We start from the raw sequence: 21,152 nt of genomic DNA on the forward strand, positions 1-21,152 counted from the left end.
ACAAGTATAACCTGCAGAGGGGGTTTTGTGGCAAAGATATTAAAGGACATTGTCTTTCTCAGCAGTTACAGACCAGAGAAAAATCATGTTCTTAACCTTCTTAGGGGCTAGAAAATACACTAAAATACTCTTGGGGTTTTATAAGAACAGAAGAAAATTTTCCAACTCCAAAGTATTTAACAAAGCAATCATGTTGTTTTTTGCACTGTAAATAAATATTTAGCTCCCAGAATTCTACCATTCAGTACTCAAATGAATTTTTCAGGATTAAGTCTTCAAATTACTTCCTGTGAAATACCAGTTTATATGTGAGATTTTACTTTTCTTAAGTGCTTCAGGGTTGCTTACTATTAAGAGTTTCTTAGGCATTTGAAGAATTATCACAAAACAATCAAAAAATTCTGTGAATTTTCTTCACAAGCAATAGTTGCTACCTATTAACTAGCAACCGAGGTTAAATTAAAAATATTTAGTAAACAGAATTTTTTACTACTAAAGCCTGGCAAGCAAAGCACAACAAAACCCAAGAGTTTCTCATTCTAGAAAGATATACAGCTAAATTTGTTATGTGGCTTTAATGGCAACCCTCTTTGCTGCTAGTAGATTTGCTGGGTGTCTGCGTACAGATTGTTTATTTCATGGTGTATCTTCAGTGTTGCATGCCGGTAGTTGGATATCTACTTCTGTGAGAAAATGGAAGAGTAGAATTGGGTAAGACCTGTTTAAAGGACTTACTATAACATTATTTGGATAACCAATGGCCACAGCAGTATCCATTGCACCCAAATCAACCAGGAAAGTCATACGTTCAGCTCTTTGGGAGCTCCTCGCAGAAGTTTATGGGGATATCAAATTTGGGTAGCTTTTCTGAGAGTCGCATGGAGTGAGATCCATTTAGATGGACTTTTTGACATGGAAAGACTTCTAATGTCACTAACTTCAGACTTCAAAAATTTGTAGCCTAAAAACACAGTCAGTAGCTGCAACGATACGCTGAAATATTTTATTTCATAGAGAGGTCCACAATCTTTATCCTACCTGTTTTAAAATTCCATATTACAATAGATTGCAAAGCTATAGCCTTCAAAATGCTGGTGCTTGAAGCAAAATGCACGTTCACTTAAGGATGTCCAGAAAGGGATTATTCTAGTTTTGTAGACAGATTCATCCACATCTTTTTCTCACTTCGCAAATGTGCTTGATGCAGCATAGTTAGTGTATAACTTTCAATAGTAACAAAAAATCTAAGAAGACAATTTAAGACTTTAATTGAAGTAAAATTATTTTCTTCCTAAAATCAGAGACTTTATTTTTTAATTTTTTTAATAGAGAACTGCCAAATAATATCTTACCATCTGCAAGGAATTTATGGAATTATTTCCTCTGCCTTTACTTTGTATATTTTGAGATACACTTTCCATAATCCTTTTGGAGTTAGTTACCTGGTGAGTGGAAAATTCAGTGCTTGCTGATACCTACCTTTCAAAAGAGGAAGTAAATTGGTTAAGTGATTAAGTTATCACAGTTGTCATCACAGCATGTGATGTGCAGTAATGTACGATTATACTCAATATGTGTGTTTCTGCAAGTTTCCTAAAATTTGAGGGATTTTACAGGAGAGTGCTTTATCCTTTACTACTTGGTAGTGGAATTTTTTTTCTCTGTCTTTAAAATTCTTTATTGCTGCTGATATTGCACACATTTCAAATAACCAATATAAATGTATCGTAACTTATACTAATTTTTATATTTCATTCGACCATCAAAACCTTAATGAAAATTACAAACAAATGTATATTACCTCATTTCATAAACAGTTATTATAATAATATTTTCTTATTAAAATATGATTTTGTATTATTACAGAAAATAAATTTTACTCATTTCATTTAGGAAAAAAAAGTGTTTTGTTAGTGGAGAGAAGGTTTAATAATTTTGAGAAGATGTCTGTCATAGGAAAATGATCCATAGTTGTGGAGATGCAGTCTTTTACAGAAGCCTGAGAACGCTGAATGGAAGCTCTGTCAAACTGTATGAAATTTGCTCCAAACATGTAACTCAGCACATGTTCTCCTGCTCTTGGTATGTCTTTATTTTCCGAGTGTCTTTAATTTTGCATTTTATGACAGAATAAAGCCCATTAGTCAAGGTCAGCATAGTTTTCACCGAGCTTAAACACAAGATGTTCTTGGCCTCTGGATAGGGTAAGTGCTGTTTTTTTTAGCTTGGCTGCTGTGAAAACAGACAAAAAATGCTGATTTAATTCAGGGAAAACAGCATTGCCTCTTACAGCGTTGAAGCATTTATTTGTTCCCTGACAGTTCTGAAGTTCTGATTTTGTGCTGGAGTGGTCACTGTATTTGAACCGCAGTGCCAGAACTGTCTTCGTCTGGCTTTTGGGAGCTCACACATGCTCACATTTCTCGCTGAAAATTGCCTTTTCAGCTTGAACCTGCGACACTTTGAAGTGTTTGATGGCCAGAGAGCGTTCACAGAGCTGTGTTTCAGGAAGTGGCTATTGGTTTTGTAAACAAAGTAGACAGCGAAGGATGATAAATATAGCAAATATTAAGTATATTAAGTATCTTTAAAAAAACCCTAATTCACCAATGAAATAATAAGAAACAAATAGCAGTTGACTTTTGTAATGGGAATGTAAGCCCAGCATGACCAGGTATGCGACAGCGTGTGCTTTGGTGAGGTTTAAGGTGTCCACAGTTCAGCAGAGATTCCTTTCGGAAATAGGCAGTTTCCTCCTCATTCCCTGGCAGGAGACGCCTCATCTTGGGATTTCAAAAGAACTGGCTTAGGTGGGAATGACTTCTATGCAAAATCAAGATCAAATTTCAGCATTTCCTCATTTTCCCAGAAGCATAATCAAAAAGTGAGAACTACAGACCTGAAAAACTGCTGTTCTAATTCCTCACCCAGCTAGCCTAAAAAGAGGGCACAGCAGAAAACCAAAAGCCAGAAGCCAGCATCTAATTTTGTCAGTGAATACGATGCTGTTAATAAGCTATGTTTTTAAACCGTATTTTATAATGGAAAGGTAAAATCCTCAGGATTAAATACCCTAACTAAACTTCATAGAACACACACAAAAAAAAGAAATGTATCCAAATTTTTTTTGAAAGCATTTCTTTTAATGCGATGCATTTGTATAATTAATGTAATACAAAAAAATTACCTACTAGGTAGAGAATGGTACAAGATTTCGGTATGTGAGAAGGAAAGGTATTCTTTTCTTACTATTTTAGCTCTCAAATTAGAAAGAAAGGTAGTTGCTTAAGACAGAAACATTTTTTTTTTATAGACCTTTTGTGCTTTATTTATCCACTTTGAATTGATTCTAAACTGGGTGAAATGTGGCATACACATTTAAACTCTTAAGTAGTACTACACCACTAAATGGGGCTCGCAAAAATGCCTCAAGATATTTCTATTACTGTCATTGGAAATACATCTGGAACTTCAGTTTCCAGCATTTTCCATCGAAGAGTACTACAAAATTGAGATGAGAACAGAGCAAGTGATTTGCTCTGAAAGCTATTACAAGGGAAGACTGCAAGTATAATAAATTTTTCACTTTCAAGAATAAGCAATGCATGACATGACTTTTATTTTCTTTCTGGGAAAGAAGGTAATAGCCTGAGTTATGTGGCAGCAGTTGTTAATACTTGTTTTAATTATGCATCAACTTTGATTTAGTAACACACTTCAAGGTAACGTTTCATATACCTATTGTGTAGGAAACAACACCATTCAAGTCAGTGAAACAAGAAAATTAGCAGAGTGGGACTCTTGCTATAACTGAATTTGTGGGAACTGGTAGCAATCAGGAACTTCAAGATATATGACCAAAACAATACAGAGTAAAGAACTTCACCACTTACTCTAATTTTGCTAGAAGTTTTAGCCAACTAATAATTTCAAATACACGTTTGTCTAGAACCAGACACTGTTAGTATACTACTGATGGCTTTTTGGCTGCACACTTGAAGCATGTTTTGAAAATACGATTTTTTTTCATAGATATGACTGTGGTTGATTTAATCACTGTTCTTCATTTAAGATAGATGTGGAAAAAAGTTGTGTGTCACTATCTCAAAACAAATGCAAGGCTGCTCTAACATTTTAAATGAAAGAACTTTGTTTTTCATTTTGGAGAACCACGAAAAATATATCTGAACTAGAATGAAGAACAAAATAACCAAAAAGGACTCTACAAACAGCTGAGACCAGGAATAGTTCATTCCGTCCCAGTGTTGGACAAGGCAGTTACCTCCCACTTTCTGTTTCTTCCTAAATTCAAGAGAAAGGGGCTATTCCACAGTGAAGAGAGCTGACAGATAGTTCCCTCAACTGGCAGTTGCCTTAGAACTCAGAAGTTTTAATTATGAGGTGTAGTGATAGGGAGATTCAGAAATGTCCAAATGAGAGAGTTCCCCTGCACCACCCCCCCCCCCCCCCCCAATAGTGGGGACGATTGTGGAGATGCAGGACCAGCCTGGAGCCCACGTTTATACTCAAATAAGAGGTTATGTGTGCGTCTTCACTAGGGAGAGTTTTACGGGTAGGCAGGGTCGGCTAAAACTTGCTGTGGACACCGGCTCAGCCAGCAGGAGCAGAGGGGCTCTGGCGAGGATGGGGTCCTTGGTTTTAGCGTGCACCAGAAGACATGCTATGCCCATGCGTTTTGTGGGGTATCTACATAAACTCATTCTTGAAGAACTTTTCTGGTTTTGTTTCCTTGATAACTTGTTGAACAGCTGACATTTTACTATTGATTGTTTTGTTTGCTTTCAGCGAGATTTCTATCAGATTAACCCTTTGCTATATTTTATATAGCCAAATTCTTGTTTGGGTTTGGCTTTTTTTCTGTTTGTTTCTTTGGATAGATTGCTTGGGGGGGCGGGGGGGTGGTGATCGGTGTGGTAAGGAACACCTTGGCTTTTCGTCAGTTGTGTTGATTGAATGGATTGCATTAATGTAGTACTCAGCATCTTTGATCTTGCTCTTTAAAGAACTATCTGGCCAATTAGTTTCTAATTGGAATGAGAAGTTCAGATGTCTGTTAAACATCTCCTTTGATTAATTTTTCGTGAGTTTCATTGTTGGCTGCAGGCACAAATGAAAGGCTGAGAAGGAGAATAACCATACTGCTTAATAAGATGAAAATCAAACAGGCGGAGGAGGGGTACGCCCCCCGGGGGAGCCCTGCAGGGTGCCGTGGCCGTGCCCCAGGCGACCGCAGAACTCCCTGGCTGGTGGGCTGGTGGGCTGCTGAAGCCCTGCCACCTTCGCTAGCCCAGAGCTGCCGCAGGGGCCTCAACAGAGAGGACTTGTGGACTTCTCTTTTTCTCTCTTTACGTATATCTATTTATACATTAGAAAGATTACAAATAGGTATAAATTAAAATATTTTTATATATGGATGCATATTCATATATCTATTTTACATATAAACATATATTTATAAAAGTACATGAATAAAAATTACTGAACAATTGACGACAAAATTAATTATTAAAGTTTGAATGTGAATAGAAGGAAAATTAACAAAAAAGAAAATGCAGGCTTGGAATCGGCACTTAAAAGTTTGCTGAACAAATCCTGACCTGTCTGTGCCAGAGGGTGAGGGACGTGGACCACCGTGAACATGTTTGTGGTCCGAGGGGGAAAACGAAATGGAAATTCATCCATCTGTGCTTTTGACAACATCAGGGAGGTGTTTGAGGACATGCTTATGTGCTGAGCTGTCTCAGCTGGGTGCTGCAGCTTGACCCAGCCACGCCTGTAACTGTGTGCTTAAAACCAGGTGTGAATTTGTGGATTTTAGTGAGTTTTCTCGTGGATCAGAGTTTCAGGGGATTTATTAGTTCTGGCAGGTTTATGATATTTTAACGGGAGTTGATCACTTTGGGATCACTCAGAATCTGTTCTCTTTTGAAAACGTGGCCTGTGGGTACAGTGAGTCTTGTCTCTCTTTTACTTTGCCGAAAAATAGTGATAATTGCACTCCGTCTTGTCTGCATTTCCTTATATTGGAGTCAATTTAAAATTTCAACTTGGCGTGGATAATTCCGTCCCTCTAACTCTACGTATTCATGTATTTTTTTGGCATGGCGGATTCCCATTGGAGTGAGAGCCTTCCAGCTTCCATAGTGTGAAACACAGCCCGGTACAGCGCTGAAGATGTTACGAGCCCCAGCAGTTTATCATCTCATTAACTGATACTGTTGATGTGCTCTCTGAATGGACTTGTTTAACTTCATCCAAACACTTATCTGGAGTGCTGCTTTTTAAAGATGATTAATAACCCGCAGGTGACAGTAATTCCCAGGAAAATCTGTGAAGACCTTTCACTTCTTTTCTCTCATAAAAATACATGAGAGATTATTTTAATAATTGGGTAAGTCGTATCTCCTTCATGTCATAAGTTTATTAAATGTCTAATTAATTAGCCTCCTCTTCTTTATCCAGAGTTTGACCAAACTTTCTGACAATTCTTCAGAAATAAATGAATAGAATACTAATTTGTAATCATCTGGTTTAGCAGAAATTGTGCTTCTCTGATTACTACACTCTAACCTGCTGCAATGTAAAAATGGTAAAATTACTATCCAGTTGTCTTTATTTTTACTTGCACAGGTTTGGTCTTTGTATAAAGGAAAATATTTTTATTGCAAGTCTTCCAAGAAATGGTACTATATGTCTAAAGCACTGAGTACAATAATGGTGGCCATTAGGAGCAGAAGATCCCCCTTCTGCTAAGCATCCTTTAGAAGAACGTCACTATAAAGAGGAATATGCAAACCAAATTTCAGGACAACTTAATATCCACTTCGTCATCGCACCTCGGTAGCCACAACACTCGATACTTAGATCCGCAGATACTCCCTGCTTGCTCTGTAAGGACATAGACGTCTGTTGCGTGCGTGGTGGCCGGTCACGGTCCGTGGGCCGGGGTGACATTTCTTGAGACATGCTTGAGCCATCCAGTGGCTTCTGCTGGGTGTTGTCCTTTGGGGAGGTCCCTGCCGCGTAGTGCCGGACGGGCGGACTGCGGGCGCACTCCGCAGAGGCCCGGGCTTCGCCTCTGTGGCAACTGCGGCAGCACGGCAACAGCCTTGCAAAACCTGCAGGGGTTTTTGTGTGACCGGGGGCTGTTCGATTTGTTCCGTCCTAATATCGTAAAACAGGCTGTGGTTTTCGTGGTGGGTTCGTTTTCCTCCTTTTTTCTTCTTCTTCTTGCCTGTAAGTTCAACAATTCAGGAAATAATGCATTTCAGAAGTCACAATAATTTATATATACATTTAGTAATCTTTCACTTTGTGGCATATTGCCCATAAATGTTTTTAAAATGGCTAACAAAAATCCGTGAAAGGAAGAAGAGATTTTCTTTTTCTCTGACGGATGGGGAGACTCTTCATCTCGCCTCTTCGCACTCTCAGAAGAAAGTCAGAGGTTGTTCTCTAAGCAGATGCCACTAGCCCCTCAGTCTCAACTTGTAGCAATGCAGAGGTGTACCTAGGAGAGTGGGAATCTTCGGTATCAGTGCGTAGTGGCCACTGCAAGCTTTTCCCTTTTTTTTTTTCCCTTTTTTTTTTTTTCCCCACATTACCTTCAGTGAAGCATTTGGATCACAGCGGGAAAGAAAAGATGGATCAATTGCTGTTGCTCAAGTTTTCTGCCCCTCACCGCGGCTGCCGTCTCTACCTTCCTCCATTGTCTCCTCCTCCCTGTCAGATTTTTGACCTTATTGACTAAGAAATTTCTTCTGATTGTATTTGTGTCACCAGCTATAATTGAATTGATATCCAAATATTTCCTTACGCGCATTTTCAAAGCTCTCCTACCAGTTCCTTAAACTAAACAAGGAAACCCTGAACTTTGTTTGACACCACAGATGAGTACCTGTCATAGTAACGCCATATTTCGCTTCTGTTTCTGTCTGAGTGTGGAGACTTGCATTTCTTAGTGCTAGCACTTTGGGCTGCAAGAGCCTTATTTTTTCAGATTTGCTTTCTGCTTTGTGATAGCCATTTAACTTGGTGTTTGTCTTCTCTAAAGTGACAAATGAAAAATGCTAACTTAACAAATTTTAGAATATTAAATGTTTAAACACTAGAATGTTTTTCTGCAAGTTCAGTCCGAAGTTAATGCAGAAACCCTTTGTGGGGGGAAATGTTTAGATATTGTTCAAATAACATTGTTTTAGAATAAGATCTATAGTAATTTTTGTAAAGAATACATTCCTCTGATGTTCTGTGGGTTTTATTTAAGGTAAACGTAGGCATCTTATACACTTGCTTTGGACTTGATTTTGTCAAATTCTTTGTTGCCTGGAAACCTCCACTCTATTTAGCTGAAAAGACTGCTGGAATACCTGCCCACTAGTACACTACAGGAGTTGAGTTTTACCTTAGCCAAGTTACATTATAGGCAGAATGCTTTAAAATTGTGGAAAAATACAAGTACTTGGGTATTTCCTTTTCTTTTGCTTAAGCACTTCTTGTCAGATTACAGTAGCAGTTTGTCACAGGGAAATGAGGACTTGGGTGGCTGCAAGAACCAAATCACACTACTCTTTTTATATATAATCTCGAATTTATTTTCTGAGCAGGGTGGATGCAGCACACTGGCACTTATTTCTGGTTGAAGACCTCCGTTCTGCAGTGTGCACACACTTCACACTCATGCCAGACCAGCACCATGGTCTCAGAGGAAGGGGACACTCACTTCGATCGTCGCGTGTTTAGGGTCCTGGACTGGCGGCTCAGCTTCCATGTGTAGCAGTTCCACCTATTCCAGCTCAGCGTGGTGTTGGATGTCCACGGGCGTGTTTCCCCCAGAGGCGTTTGTGTTTTCACTGTTGCTTTCTGCATCAGACTGTCAGCATATGCCACCAGTAACCTTGCATATCACGTAACTGGGCCAATCTCCTTGATGTTCTCCATATCCAAGGCCAATTAGCAGCTGTCACTGGGTTTTCTAGCACCTTCTGGTCTGCACATGTGCTACAAATATCGTGAATATGGAAACTGTTAAATCAGCAAGTTAATCTGTTAACCTTTGTGGAAGCAATTACTGGATTAATCCAGCCAGTTAGAGCTGGAGAGATCTAGGCAAGGTCTCATGGATCTGCATGGTACTTTTGAGTAGGCTTTACTCCATGATCCACACTGAGCACCACAGCTGTACTGATCCTCACATTTTTATTTGTGCTGCTCTAAAAATCATTAAACAAATTTTATTTATCCTTTTTATCTAATTAATGTTGGAGTAGGAAAAGGCAACACCTTATATTGACATAAGGTCTTCACTGAGGTCATCTCTGACTGAGGTATTGCCTAAGGTACTTTATGCATTGCTTGTCATGATGACCAAATATCCATAAGACATATAATTCTCATAACGGTTAGCTGAAAAAGTGTCTGAGGCAAAGGACAGTTAAGAGATGGAAAATCTCTGTGCTGATGTGTATTTTCCCTCTTGCATTTACTTTTGTTGTGAGTCAAAGACCAACTGACAGGATGGAGAAGGACAGATGGGCACCCAACGCACTTTTCTGGTGAGTTCCAGGAACTGAAGGGACCAAAACAAGATTTAGGGACATTTGGAGATCTTTTTATTTCCTTCCAGGTTGAGTTTCAGAACCAGGAACATTGGACATTTTTATTATTATTTTTAAAAGAAATGAGTCTTCCATGTATTCATCTAGCTTAGTATTTGATGACTTAAGAATAAAACAGCAGATCTGAAAACTGGTGATAAAAGTAATGAGACTTGGCAACATTTCAGTCATTAAAGATGACAGAACAGGGGCTTGATATTATCCAAAATCTAATATTATTCAATATCAATACTATTATGCCATATTATCCTATTATCTACATTCAAGCAACTTGAGTTTTCCAATGAAATAGGTATTCTAACGAAATCTGTCCACTACTGTGGTCCAGACTACATCTGCGTAATTTCAGTAACTGCAGTTTGCAGATCCCTATGCTGTAGCTAGCAGTACCAGCCAAAACACAGCGATCTGAAAAAGTACTAGGTGGCATTTGTCTGAGAATATTTTCTGAATATCTGTCTGTCTTTACAGAATAAGGTGGAATTGCTCTGCAGTGATGGGCTTCTGTGCAGTAATTTTCAAACGCTGTGCTGCATGTAGCAAAAGGAGAGGCCCCATACAATCAGAGTTCATCACTCAGGATGTAAGCAATACTCCTTTGCCTTGAAGCCACATGTTAGCATACTACAGCAGTGTAACCAAACATTTGCAAACATTGTGGCCTAGCCAGACACAATATATAAACATTTCAAACAGTTAGGTGAGTAATGTAACAATGTATTACAAAACCTATGCAAACATCAAAATGCTGGGGGTTTTTGTCCCTGGCGTCTCCCAGAAGCTTTGCAGTGGTGTCCTGCTCAGAGGTTGAGGAACTGTGGATTCGCAAGTTCATGTATCATCAGCGTCAGGGGTCTCTTTCACCCGCTTACGTAAAATAGATGTTTCGGTGAAAATACACTTGAGCTGATCTAGCAAATTCCCGCTCCAGAGTGGCCAGTCCTTTCACCTTTCCCTTCGCCTCCTGGCTGCGACTTCCCGCTCTGACCTTTGGCTGGGAGCTGACACAGTTTGCTAACCCAGTGATTTAATTTTGCCAGGTCAGGTTGGTTTTTTTTTTACCAATCCAGCAAGTTGTAGTGATTGTGTAGAGGGTCTGATGATTGCTGACACAGTGGAGGAAGTAAGAGAAGGAAAGAAACTGCCCTGATGTAGTAGTAGTAGTAAGCTCTTAGAGTAACAAAGCTGTAATGGGCAACTTTGCCTTTAGTGTCCCAAGTTGCATCTATAGCTTGTCTGCATTCAAACAGAGAAATTCTAGCATGTACAAAACCAATTTTAAGTCATTAGTATTACCCAGAATTGTTTGTAAATACCATTATTTCAGCCATGTTAGCTGTTCTTCCATTAATTGTTAGTCAGCTGCTTAGAAAGGTCATAACTAGATGAGATGCGAAAGTCGTGTGAGGCTTCTGAGTGACACATTCTGTGGCACCTTGACAAATATTACAGCTGTGATCTAAAAATGCTCATTGCATTGTAAGCACTGCTGCATCATTTATGAAAAAAAAGAATAAATGAAGCCAACAGACTTTCTGCTGCATTAGATGTTACTTGTCTGTAGCAGGGAACTCTACTGAAATTTCTGCAGCAATCATTTAGAACTTTTTCACTAGTTGCTTTTTGCTCCCTTTCCTCTCCTTGGCTGCCAGAGTTACTCCTCGGTGTCATCACCCTCCATTCCCAGCTAAGTGCACATCCTCTATTTTTGCTATTAATTGAACTCTTACTGTGGGAGGGCCAGTTGAGCACATATTAATTCTGGGCCTTGGCCTCTAAGAGTCATCTGCATGAAGGTTTGACATAATGAGATATAACCCTCTACACAATCTGTAACTTCGCTTACTTTCCATGACCAAAAGGGAAGGAGAAGAGTAAACATCCACTCAGCCAACTGAGTGTCTGCAGCTGGCGCCGGCGAAGTCCAGGGTTAAGTTTCTGCTCCTCTGGGGTTTACTTGTGTGACTTTGGCACGTCACTTAAGGCACCAAGGACCTCCAATTTGGAGCAGCAGTATTCACCCACAGGCAAGGGTGCAACAGGCAGAAAGGTAGACAGTGAAGCTCAGAAACGCATAGGTTCCCACCATTCACAGCTGATGTCACCGCACGCAGAGCTGAGCAAAGCTCTGCCTGCTTTCTGCCCATCTGGGCAGGTTGATCTGCTTTCACATTGCCACAAAAATGTGAGTCCATAAGAAAACCCATGTTTTTCTTATGGGTTTCAAGTTTTTGTTAGATTCCCTTATTGCCCACCTTAGAATTGTATGAGCACTGTAGCATACTGGGTCAAACACTGCCAAACAAATTTGAGTATGCATTGTAGGAAGATTTTACAAAGACTGAAAATTTGGCCTCTGAACCCCTACTGAGGCATTTGAAAACGTGAGCTAGAATTACTAGTGTAGCACTGCTCTGTACTTGCTTGAAAGTAATTTACGTCACAAATTATTTTTTCCCCCTCGAAGGGATAGCTGGGAAAAACTACTAAATGGTAAAAACTTGTGACTGGATTGAGCAGCGAAGATTTGTGGTCTACTGCGCAGCTGAAGATCAGAACGGCTGGCTGCACTGCTCTCCTTGCTGAGCATCAGGTTTGCTCCCGGAGGTGGTTAATCAACAAATCACACGTAACTAATTAGAAGATTCTGCCATCTAGTGACTGGCCGTGCTCTGAAGAGTTCGCACGTCCCTGCGGCGGAGGGTGGAGGACAGACATCCTTGTAGGCTATAACGAGCAGCTCAACCTGATGAGCTGAAAGGAAGCTTTCCTCTCAGCAGACAGCATTACTTTTCCTAGCTGGGAGTCGTTTGGTGTCTATCCAGTATTTATCTGCTATGATTGCTGGCAGAAATTCAAATTCAGAATGTTTACTTTTTTTTTCTCTCAATAAGAAGTCTCTGGAAAATAACTGACATCTCTCTGCTGCACCTTTAACTTGTTTTGCTATTTGTTTTAAAATGCCAGTTTTCTAGGGTAGCCTCTGACAGACAGGTACCAATATGATGCTAATAATATAACTGCCTGGCTCTAACATGTTATTCTTTCCCTCACGGTACATTGAAATAAGAGATTAGATGACAGGCAGTTTTGGATGATGACCCACTCTCCACTCGCAGTGTTTTTCCCTGTGATGTTTACTCTGGCATAGCAAGCTACGTTGTTTGAAACCTGAACATTTCTCAAAAATAGTTTTCCGTCTTTGATTTTAATATTTCCTCACCTCCAGTTTTGGGCTTAAAAATCCCTTGTTCCACCATTAAATTTGTTTCTTCAGTGACAGGTTTGGGATATGAAGCAATTTGCTCTTTGTAGATATTTATTGTTTTGCTGTTGTAGGTCTCAAGAAAAGAGGGCCTTGATCAATGTTTTCTGCTAAATGAAAACACCTAAGAGATTAGACCCACATAATAAAATCATCATCATTATAAAAATTATTAAGAAAAATCTTGACAACTTCATGTTGATTTCCTGGGCGCGGTGGGGTCTGTGTGGGGAGCAGCCTGCTTCGCACGCTCCTCACATTGCAGCAGAATTGCTCTGGCTACTCGGTTGTCTCATCTGCAACACTTTGTCTTCCTCCGACTTCTTTGCTGCCTGTCCCACCCTGTTACTGGGTTTAGGGGAGTGACTGTCATTAAGATGTCCGATTCATATTCTCAAGGTGGGAAAGAATGTACAAGGTAAAAATCCAAGGTAGATTTTCCATGCATTTACAAGTTACACTATTCAGAAATGCGTTAGCCAACAACATTAGGCTGCTTCTTTCCCCTATATTTATACGTTTTATATTTCAAAGAACTTATCTCTAATTCAAGCCTAATTTGGGATGGTGAAAAGATACAATAAGCTTTTTCACTGATGTAGAGCAGCAGTTGAATGTGGTTGAATAACTATGGCTTTCAGGTGGTACGTCCTCCTTCGTACTACCAGGCTTTATTCCTGGCCTCTCAAAGTGGTAGTGCATCACCCTGTGTTAAATAGGGCTGTGTATTCTGTGAGGAATGGTGCCTTTCTAAAAGCTTCATTTTGTAAAGGAAATGCCAAAAATATCTTGTACAAGCTTCAGCTTGAATAGAGACTGAATAGAGACACTGAAATTGTGTAAACTTGCAATCTTTATGCCAGAAAAAGCCCAAGCCAGGAGCTCAGGTCAGCAATGTAGGAGTTCACTTTCACGGTAAAACAGGACCAGACCTGTTCAGGTTTGGGGTGGGGGGGGGAATAGAGGACGACCCCTGCATTATCTTAACACCGTTATCCCACCTTCTTCCATGAGAAGGATTTCCAAGAAAAAAATTGCAGCTAAATATCTGATGGTCTGTGTTATATCCATTTTGGTACAGCTTTGACACTGCAGTGTCGGGCAGTGGGTTGTGCTCTGTTGTGCTTGAGTTTAAGCAGTTTGCTGGGCTGAACATGTAACCACGAGGGCTTTGCTGCTGATGATCCAAGGTGCTGCTGGAGATCTGTCAAAATAATAAAGCACCCTTGAAAGGAGTCAGAATCTCATTTGTATTTAGCCTGTTAAACTAAAAAAAAAAAAAAAAAATACTGAAAAGAAGCAAGCATTTTAACCTCAGTCTTTTGCTGAAAGGAGAGTCAAAGAACACATTCAGAATTAGAAATAGATGCTAATTGCTGGAGAACTGTGCGTGTATTGTTATTGTTTGATTTTCTAAGAGCTGACCCTGCTCTTTGAAAGCTTTCATTGTGACTACTTAAAATGTGAGACAGTTTGCAAATAGCAGTGGTGTTATACCGGATAGTTTAATGGTACTATTCAGATTGTTTCAGAAAATGAATACTAAAGAGGAATAAAACGTATCTCTTGTCTGGGTCTCAGAGGTGATGAAATTGAAACTTCCACGGGTAGAATAACAAGAAGCAATGACAACGTACCACGGCTGCTGAGTGTTGGAATAAGACTTTCTGGTCCACTCAGGAGTTGTTTATCAGTTGTGGTGCTAATGCTTCCATACTGTAAAATGCAGCACCTGTGAAAAAAACCACTAATGGATGCTAGGGTAGCTACTATCTAGCAGGCGGCACTAAAGTAGCATCAATGGCGTGATTTGTGTCAAGCTCTCTAAGGCTGAGCAAAATATTGTCTACATACAGTGTGCAAGTGGGCTGTCAGGCTACTCACCTTTTATGGTTTAAAAGAGTTACCTTTACATACTTGCATCACTATAATTAAGAATTCACATAATACAAGAATACTATTTCTGTGGTATTTTAAGGTTTCTCCTCCAATACTGGATATTTTTTTGGTGATGCGTACTACCTCACTCCTGAAAGAGTGTTCAGAGCGCATGTGTATGTATGTGATTTCTTCTAAGCCCTTTCTCAAAAAACAATTCCTCCTTCCCCCCCTTCCCCCAAGTATTAGATTGCAAATGTGTTGTGGATTACTCAGTCAAAAGTATTTGCACTTGTTGGGGTGTAGAGCTATTTGTTCAGTCTGTCCAGCTTGTCTTGGTAATGGTCTTTCTTAATTTTTCTTAGCCCTTAGAAGCACTGGTTGTGGAAAGTAGTGTTGAAAATAGCTCTCTACAATCATGGTTAAATGATCATGGCTATTTTTCAAATCAACAGAGAAATGTTTAATAAGTGCAGGTCAGCTGTTCAGTGAAATGGAATTTATTTAAAACAATTCTAATTAGTAAGTCGTCATCTCTTCTCAAGTGCAGATCTACCACTATTCCTTAGCTAGACTGTGAAAAAAAAATTGTCTTTTTAATACTGGAAATGAATGGAGACCTAAATGCTTAATAGTGTAATCATCCAACCTTCTAACAACAGACCATTACACATATGAAATCAGAGGTGTTGCAAATACCAGTTTATTCTTGCAGCACTAATCAGAGAAGATTGCATTAAGAGAGAAATACTTTCCATCTTAATGGAGAAATACAAATAGAAACCTGAAAATAAAAAAAAAATACACATGCATGCAATTAGTTTTTCCAGTTCCATTGTGGTGTTAATATCTCTTGCCTTGAGCAGACCTGTTTCTGTAAGCTTTGCTGTGTAGTCGCCCGGTGGGATCTGCCACTTCCACTGAGAAACCGTAACATCAGCTCTTCACGTATCTGATCCTACATTCAGTATATTCCTGCGTCTCCAAGGGTTGTGATTCCTTAACTCTCTCATCACTGCTTCTCTTTCCTGGCCACATTTGCACCCTGTAGACAAGTCAGTTGTGTTGCCACTGGTAGTAAGAAGCCACAGGTTTTTACTGATTTTCCAAGCACTCTGGACTGAGGTTTGTCAGGCGTGCTTTGAACTTGTCCTGATTGTCATGGAGCTTGGTTTCAATGTGCTGAGCTGACAGCGGTGTTTCTAACAGCTATGTAGCTCTACCTTTCTTCTTTTGTTTACGTTTCTTTGATAGAACCACAATGTTCTATATAGATAGTAAAGTAGTTATTCTATGCTGAACAGAATATGACTAACATAATGCTGTAGTGTAGAGGAAGTATAATTGAGGGAGCATTGAAAGTGGGAACACGGGGATGGGGTGATTAAAAATGGGACACAGACTGGCACCGGAGACCTCGGGTCTGTAAGCAAATCACCTAAAGGTCTGACAAAGAAATGTTCACCTGGGAGCTGAGCAGAAATAGTTTTAGGGGTAACAAAGCGGGCAAAGGACATGAACTCAACATACCTAAGGCACTCTGGATATCACAAATTTGGTAGTAATGCAGAGCTGCAGATGAATGGAGAAAGAGCAAGGCATAGAACATGTTAGCAAAAGCTTAAAAATGATCCCTAGTGAGGAAGGCTATCGTACTCCTCCTGATGAAGGACCTGGGGATGCTGACAACTTGCAGCACTTGTCCTCTGCCTGTCTAAAGTCACCAGCCCTAGGACACAGAGGTGCAGTGCAAGAGTGAACATGGGTAGCATCAGGGAAAAAGGTGGAGGTGCTAGGAAGTGTGTTCAACAATTTAAACTGTATTATTATTGTTAATAGTTGTGCATTACCATTTCCTCCCTTCTTCCTTTCCTTCCTTCCTTCCTTCCTTCCTGCCTTCCTCTTTTCCTGTCTCTCTTCCTGCCTGCCTGCCCTCCTTTCTCTGTAATAGAACTGGTCCAGTACAAATTCCTGGTACGTTTTCAGTTATACCAGTAATAAGCTCCTGGCCTTACATACAAGGTTTATTTCTTTTTTATCCATCACCAAGACTTTAACACACTTGCTTTTTAACTGCAGGCCTTCTAGTGCTTCAGGAATACCATGAGAAAGCTACAGCAAGTAGTATTAGAGAGGCAGATACTTCATCAGCCTAGCTGGATAATCTTTACTATATAGTGTTATATAGTCTTTGTTACATTTGAGAGACTTTTTCATATTCTTTCACAGCGAGTTAAGTCTTACTCTTCAACATAGAATTTGGCTGGTGTTGAATTCCTCAGTATAATGGCAAAATGAAGCAGTGAAGGAGTAGCTTGTGCTGCAAGTACTAAAATTTTCAACATTTGTTTCTAACATAACCAATGTATTCTTTCCACAGGTGTATTATGAAGACAATTTCCACGTTCCAGCTACCTTATAGTTTAAATGGCACTGGTAATGGCAACATAAAAGGTAAGAGAGCTGCAAAAAGGGCTGGTATGCAATGCAGAAGGAAATACAGTTATGCATAAAACATTCCTATTGAACTGTGGATATGTACGTATACAATATGTATATAGAAGTGCCGATGTATAGAGAAATATGTAATTTAGACATCTGAATTAGTATTACAGAAGAAGAGGCTGAGAATCAGTCAGCCTAGACCAGCTGGCATCCTGAGGTGTTTAATTACTCTGGTTTCAGCAAAGACCCAGACAGAAGCCTGTTCCGGTATTTGTGCAATGTGTGTCTGTAGTGTGCAGATCGATGCAGAGTGTACAGCCAAGTGAAAGGTACGTTATTCTGTGCATTCAAGATACACTGAAGAATGTCAAATAGCTACGAAAAAGGAGAGTTCTAGAGGCCATTAAGCTAAAGGGCTGTTTATTAACCAGTATAAAACAGTGACTGCAGTCAGAAACCACTGACATTCCTTGACACGTGCCATTGACACCAGCATACCCCAAGACACCACAGCTCAGGGAACACAGCAAAAGTCTCAGAGAGGAAACTTTCTTCAGTCAGCAGAGTGGGACTAGAATCAGAAAAATTACCAAGAGAGGAAACAATTTGAGGGTGGCTTTGCTAAATGAGAGTTTCACGTTACACGTTTGACGGGTTTTTTATTAACATAGCAAGCCTAATTATATCACCCCTATTTTTATTCCGTAGCCTTCACTTTGTGAGCCACTCTGTTGAAAATACAGAGAAATATTCTTCATCCAGTTTATGATGGGAGGAATCAAGGTAATTGTAAATATCTTAAAAGGCGTAATAAAATGAGACGAGACGGATACTGCAGAAGATAAATTAAATTTGGAGGTAAAGAGCTGAAGCAACACCTCGCATGTCCCTCAAGCTATTTTGCTAATACTCGTGGGCAAAGCTATTTCAGATTCAGTTTACAGGCTGAAGAATAATGCTTTAGTATCTATCTATCTATCTATCTATCTATCTTTTTAGCTGCTGTTTTTCATACTGATTCTTTGGTATTAGATCTCAGACACTGACAGTGTTGTAAAATTTGATGTCTCTGAAATACGCTCTATCGATATATTGGCTTGAGGGAAAAGAACAAAAAGGGAAAGAAAGATGAAAAGGAAATTTCATTTCTCAGAAATAAACTTTATAAAACCTTTTGCAATGAGAAAATTAGGAAGGCTCTAAAAGGTTTTATGAAGCTTGATTGGTGTCTGTTTTATTTGCTTGAGATTTCTACTGGGTGTGTGTACAAAGTCTCTGCTTACAGTGCAAACCCCACTTGCTGTTTTTCCTTGTCTCAAACACAATTTAATCTGGAAAATAAGAGGGTAATTCATTTAGGAAAAGTGATAGCAGAAATATCTATGACCCACTGAGCTACAAATGTTTTAGGTTAGATTGTTTTACTAGGGAAATTTAGAAGATGACTAAACTATAATAATGTTAAACAATCATCATTAATGTAATTATGCATACACACAGAAAACCTGGCTTCTTCACCTGCAGCAAGCAAGGATTATTTTTAGTAATTATGGTGCATTCCAGCTACATATTCTGACAAGGAAATCTTGGGAAGATTGATAGGATTGTATTATGAAACCAAGCAGAGTTGATCTTTTTGTAAATTTTAAATTTGGTTCACTGGTGATCCATTATCCCAAGAAAGAGATAGTGTTAAATATCTAATATCTGCGTGTTTCTAATCGGAGTGCCCCAAAATCAATTGGAAATTTTGTATATATTTATATGAGGATATCACTGAAGAGAATATAGGCAATTTATATTAACCCAGTCCTTAGGTGAATTTTACAGCTGTCTCCATCATACAATAATACAATGACAAGGAGGAAAAAGCCTGGGTTATGGCCTTCCTCTGCTTTCATGACCACTGACTTGAATATGCATTTAGTATTCAGTAAATAGTCAAGTAGAAAATTGACTGGGATGAAGAGATAATATTATGTTCATAAGTACTTAGAGGATTTTGAATTGGCAGTCCACAGTAGGAGTTCTCTTTTACACTTTTTAGCACAGCCACCCCCATAATATCTTTACATTACAGGCTATTAAAAGACCAGTCTACTAAAAATAATAAAATTCAAGCATCTGATTGCAGCAGTATGTGCAAAATATGCTCTTATGGGTTTTCAGAAAAATGATGATGGTGATCTCTTCGTAAAGCAGGGGCTCAAGGGACTCTTTAGACTGCCAGATGTAGCAGAAGATTATGCATTGGAGAGGGGAAAGCGTTGAACACGTTTGGGAATGACGTTCAGAGAAAAAGGGAGACTACTCTGTAATGCAGAAGCAGTAATAAGTACAAACTGTGACGTATAACTGGTTGAGCATAAGCTTCAAGCAGAAGACTTCAGCTGAGAGGTCAGTTCGGTCCCAGAAGACTATGTAGCTTAGTAGCAAGAGTAGGACTGAGGTGATAATCCTAGGTACAGGGATCGCTGCATAAACTTGTTCCCACAGCTCTGGTGTTTACAGTTCAAGAACATAGCTGAAAAGTGGTCCAAGAAGAGTGTTTCTGGAAAAGGTGCCTTATAGCAAAAACACCTAGGAAAGTCTAACTTATTCAAGATAAAACAAATGGGTGAAATGATTAAGGTACATATCCCCCCACAGGAAAGAGATACCTGATGATAGGCAGAACAATCTTTTAGCAGAAATATAATGTGCAATGTCCAGGGGGTTAAGACACGCAAAATTAACTAGAAAAAGGTGTGAGGGACAGTGGACTCTCCCATTGATGAATCTGTTATAATCAATGGCCGAGTAGAAGGGATCAGAGAAAAATGTATCTGTTCTGCAGCTCAGAGTTTGCAGCTCAGAGGAGGCACGACATGGTAGAATCTCAGGTTGTCCGATGTGCTTCAGGAGTCAAATGTCAAAGATTATTTTGGTGCCTGAAGATGGTATCTACTGGGTATGTAAACCTATTTAGTCAGAATCTCATTCAACATCTTGGACATAAAGATGAGTTACTTTTTCTGTTTCCTGGCTTAATATCTCTGGCCTTGCCGGCTTCTGGACAGACCACTAGTAGCACACCAGAGATGCAGAGGACATAGATGTCTTTATTACCTTTACACAGTGGCATTAGCATGCCCATTAGATTTGATAAATCGTTCTGTTTATTTTACAAAATTTCAAATATATTTTAATTATATAAACCCAGATCATAATGGATGCTTTGTTAATTCTTTGGGTTGCTTAAATAATACTTTTAAAGGCAGTTTGATTTAGTATCAGACAAAGTTAAATTAAAAAATCAAGAGACCCTGAATAAACCAGCTTTAATATTTTAGTGTCTACTGCCTTGAGGCACATTTGATTAGCAGTCACTTCATGCTGTGCTTGAAAGATCAGCCCATACACAGCAGTTGAGCAACTCTGTAACTTGGAATACAGATTTTATTTTTTCTTCTAAGAGTTTTTTAGTATTCTTAGGATGTTTAATAAGAAGTAGCCATGTGCGCTAAGAAAGTTTGAAAGAATAAATTCAATATTCCTATTTTTAAACTAAATATCTTAGACTTTTACTGGACCAAATTTTAATAGAAATCGCCACACTTTTGAAGAATATATAATTAATCTGTAATCAACCAATGACATACTCATTTGTTCAAGAGACCAGATGTTGAGTAATTTTCGTGAAATTAAGAAATCAAAGTTATAACCGTATGCCCTCTTTAATTTGATGCAAAGAGGAATTAGAAGTAAACTCAGAGTGTAGTACTTAATAAGATATGACATGCACATAACCTGAACCCTTTCCTCAAATGAAACTGGTGTATAAATAGCAATTTCATAAATAAGAATGTTTCAATATGCTCTTTCAAATACTTCATCATTTCTTAGACTGGGACATAGCTGCTCCTGGCTCATTCCTTTCTTTCCCT

General features: G+C 39.1%; 1 long non-coding RNA gene across 1 annotated transcript in view; it reads left to right on the forward strand.

Moving 5' to 3' along the window:
* Positions 1 to 18,015, forward strand: part of LOC142361720 (uncharacterized) — a 56,200-nt gene extending 38,185 nt beyond the window's left edge. The window contains exons 2-4 of the long non-coding RNA XR_012764343.1: positions 17,162 to 17,235; positions 17,467 to 17,555; positions 17,935 to 18,015. This is a non-coding gene — a long non-coding RNA (uncharacterized LOC142361720). The remainder of the gene's footprint in view (positions 1 to 17,161; positions 17,236 to 17,466; positions 17,556 to 17,934) is intronic.
* The last annotated feature ends 3,137 nt before the right edge of the window (positions 18,016 to 21,152 follow it).

Source organism: Opisthocomus hoazin, chromosome 6 (genome assembly GCF_030867145.1).
Source record: "Opisthocomus hoazin isolate bOpiHoa1 chromosome 6, bOpiHoa1.hap1, whole genome shotgun sequence".
Taxonomy (NCBI): Eukaryota; Metazoa; Chordata; class Aves; order Opisthocomiformes; family Opisthocomidae; genus Opisthocomus; species Opisthocomus hoazin.